Source organism: Myodes glareolus, chromosome X (genome assembly GCF_982192425.1).
Source record: "Myodes glareolus chromosome X, mMyoGla1.1, whole genome shotgun sequence".
Taxonomy (NCBI): domain Eukaryota; kingdom Metazoa; phylum Chordata; class Mammalia; order Rodentia; family Cricetidae; genus Myodes; species Myodes glareolus.
Window position 1 is genome coordinate 146624139 of NC_142053.1, and position 4348 is coordinate 146628486.

The window sequence follows — 4348 nt, forward strand, 5'->3', positions numbered from 1 at the left end:
TACAAAAGAATTTGTTCAACTATGATCATAGCAGCACTACCTGCTATGAAACAATCCAATATTAAAAGTATAGGAAGGGATATCGAGACAAAGACACTAATATCACAGAAATATTTTCAACAGTCAATAAATGAAATTAAAAGTTTTCATCTGAAAAAGGTAACTATCAATAAACACAATCCCTTCAAAGATGAGAAAATAATAAGAATGGTTTCAGTAGACAATTCAAGAGGTTAACTTGTAATTCTTTCTTTCCTTAAGAAGTTCAATATTGGCTCTGACACATTTCATAAATCTTAAGATAAAATTATTTAATCTCTAAATATAAAACACCAGTGAACTCATTTAGACTTGATACCATCAGAGAAGTGAGAGAAAATATGAGGAAAAAAAAAACATAAGATGAGACTTTGTTGGGAAGAATGTGAATTTTCAACTTTGTTCTCTCATGGTGACTGAGAAATTGGGTGGAAATTCCATCAGATAATTAGTAATGTGGCAGGGTAATAGATCAACTCAAAAAAAAAATCAGGTGCCCTCCGATTCACAAAGGATAAATAAGCAGGAATGGAAACCAGAAAAATTTCACTTTTCACGATAGCCACAAGTAGCATAAAATATCTCAGTATAACTCTAACCAATGAGGTGACAGACCTATTTGACAAGAACTATAAGTCTTTGAAGAAAGACATTGAGGAGGATACCAGAAAATGGAAAGATCTTCCCTGCTCTTGGATAGGGAGAATCAACATAGTAAAAATGGCAATTCTACCAAAAGCAATCTATAGATTCAATGCAGTTCCCATCAAAATCCCATCAAACTTCTTCACAGACCTTGAGAGAACAATAATCAAGTTTATTTGGCAAAACAAAAAACCCAGGATAGCCAAAACAAAATTATACAATAAAGGAACCTCTGGAGGCATTACCATCCCTGACTTCAAACTGTATTACAGAGCAACAGTATTGAAAACAGCTTGGTATTGGCATAACAACAGAGAAGTCGACCTATGGAATCGAATAGAAGACCCGGGTATTAACCCACAAACTTATGAACACCTGATTTTTGACAAGGGAGCTAAAGCTATACAATGGAAGAAAGATAGCATCTTTAACAAATGGTGCTGGCATAACTGGATGTCAACCTGTAGAAGAATGAAAATAGATCCATATCTATCACCATGCACAAAACTCAGGTCCAAATGGATAAAAGACATCAACATTAATCCGACCACTTTGAACCTGATAGAAGAGAAAGTGGGAAGTAGTCTACAAGATATAGGCACAGGAGACCACTTCCTAAGCAGAACCCCAGGAGCGCAGACAATAAGAGAAACAATAAATAAATGGGACCTACTGAAACAGAGAACCTCTGTAAAGCAAAGGACACTGTCAGTAAGACAAAAAGGCTACCTTCTGACTGGGAAAAGATCTTCACAAACCCTGCAATAGATAAAGGTCTGATCTCCAAAATATACAAAGAACTCAAGAAACTAGAAACTAAAACTCTAATTAACCCAATTAAAAAATGGGGTACTGAACTGAACAGAGAAGTCACAACAGATGAACTTCGAATGGCTAAAAAGCACTTAAGGTCATGCTCAACCTCCTTAGCGATCAGGGAAATGCAAATCAAAACCACTTTGAGATACCATCTTACACCTGTCAGAATAGCTAAAGTTAAAAACACCAATGATAGCCTATGCTGGAGAGGATGTGGAGTGAGGGGAACTCTCATCCATTGTTGGTGGGAATGCAAACTTGTGCAGCCACTGTGGAAATCAGTGTGGCGGTTTCTCAGGAAACTGGGAGTAAACCTCCCTCAGGACCCAGCAATTCCACTCTTGGGAATATACCCTAGAGATTCCCTAACATACTACAAAAGCATTTATTCTACTATGTTCATAGCAGCACTATTTGTAATAGCCAGAACCTGGAAACAGCCTAGGTGCCCCTCAATAGAAGAATGGTTAAAAAAGGTGTGGAACATATACACATTAGAGTTTTACTCAGCGGTAAAAAACAATGACATCTTGAATTTTGCATGCAAATGGATGGAAATAGAAAACGCTTTACTGAGTGAGGTAAGCCAGACCCAAAAAGAGGAACACGGTATGTATTCACTCATAAGTGGATTCTAACCATAATTAAAGGTCTTTGAGCATATTATTCGTGATCCTAGAGAAGCTAAATAAGAAGATGAACCTGATGAAGATTATTTAGCTATCCGCCAGGAGGTAGGAAATAGACAAGAGTCCCAGGTAACCTCGGGTGCATGGGGGGGTGGGAGGGTTGTCAGAAAGGGAGAGGGTTAGAGAGAAGGGAGTAGGGGAGGATTGGGGAAAGATCAGGGGACTGGGATGGGGGGGAGGGAGGAAGGATGGATATGGGATCAGGCAAGTATATACCTCAACTAAGGGAATCATTTTAGGGTCTACAAGAGACTTGATTATAAAGGGGATCCCCGGTCCACGGAGAGATCCCCCAGATGGTTCTCTGGACAGAGGAGAGGGTGCCTGAACCGGCCTTGGCCCACAACCATACTGATGAATATTTTGCATGTCACCATAGAACCCTCATCTGGCGATGGATGGAGATGGAGGCGGAGAACCACGTTGGAACACTGGACCTAGCTCCCTAGGTCCAAATAAGAGGCAGAAGGAAAGAGAACGTGAGCAAAGAAGGCAAGGGCAGAGGAAACCTTCATCCGACGTTGGATGGCGATACAGATGGAGACCCATATTGGAACAACGAACTGAGCACTCCACGGTCCAAATGAGGAACAGAAAGATGAAGAAAATAAAAAAAGTAATCAGGACTGCGAGGGATGCGAGCACCCACTGATACAAGGGAACTGATATAATGAGAGTTCACCAAGGCCTGTTGGACTGGGACTGAACGAGGTCGTGATCCAACAAGATTCTCTGAATGTGGCCGGCCCCGAGCCTTTTTGAAAAGCCATTGACAATGACACTGGGACTTGCTTCCTCTGCATATACTGGATTTTGGCGCTCCAGTCTGTTTGGACTCTCACCTTTCCTGGACCTGGAGGGAGGGGGGGAGGAACTTGAACTTCCCACAGGACAGGAAACCCTGACTGCTCTAGGGGATGGAGAGGGAGGAGGAGAGGGAGTGGGGGGAGTGGGAGGGTGTTGGGAGGAGGGGCTGAAATGGAAACTTTTATAATTTAATGAAAAAAAGAAACTAAACACTAAAACTTTATTCAACCCAATTAAAAATGGGATACTGAACTGAACAGAGAATTCTCAACAAAAGAAATTAAAATGTCCAAAAGACACCTAAGGGTATGTTCTACCTCTTTAGTGATCAGGGAAATACAAATCTAAACAACTTTGAGATACCATCTTACACCTGTTGGAATGGCTAGAATCAATAAAATCGATGATAACTTATGTTGGAGTGGATTTGGAGTGAGAGGAATGCTCATTCATTGTTGGTGGGGGTGCAAAAATGTGAAGCCACTTTGGAAATCAATGTGCCAGTTTCTAAAGAAGTTGGGAGTCACCCAACTTCAGGAACCAGTAATTCCACTCTTGGGTATGTACCCAAGAGATGTCCTGTCATACTACAAAAGAATTTGTTCAACTATGATCATAGCAGCACTACCTGTAATAGCCATAGACTGGAAACAGCCTAGGTGTCCCTCAAGAGAAGAATGGTTAATGAAAGTGTGAATCACATACACATTGGAGTTTTACCCAGTGGTAAAAAGCAATGATATCTTGAATTTTGCATGCAAACGGATGGAAATATAAAGCGCTTTAATAAGTGAGATAACACATACCCAGAAAGAGAAATATGGTATATACTAACTCATAAGTTGTTTCTAGCCATAAATAAAGCACATTGAGCTTATAACTCGTGATCTTTGAGAAGGTAAATAAGAAGGTGAACCCAAAGAAAATCATATAGTTATCCTTCTGGATATTGGAAGTAGAGAAGATTGACAGGCAAAATTTGGTGCATGGAGATCTGGGGGGGGATATAAAGGGAGATTGCTAGAGAGAAGGTAGAATGGGAAATTCAAGAGAGCTTGTTGGAATGGGATGCGTGGGATGGAGGAAGGGTGGAAATGGGAGCAGCAAAATCAATATCTTAATTAAGGGAGCCATTTTAGAGTTTGCAAGAGACTTATCCTTATAGGAGTTTCCAGGTCCATGGAGAGGTCCCTAGATTTTTCCCTGGGCAGCAGATGAGATGGTGCCTGATGGCCTTGTTCTATAGCTACACCAATGAATATCTGGCATACCACCATAGAAACTTCATCTGGCCATGGCTGGGGATAGAGACAGAGACCCACACTGGAGCAATGGATTTTGCTCCCAAG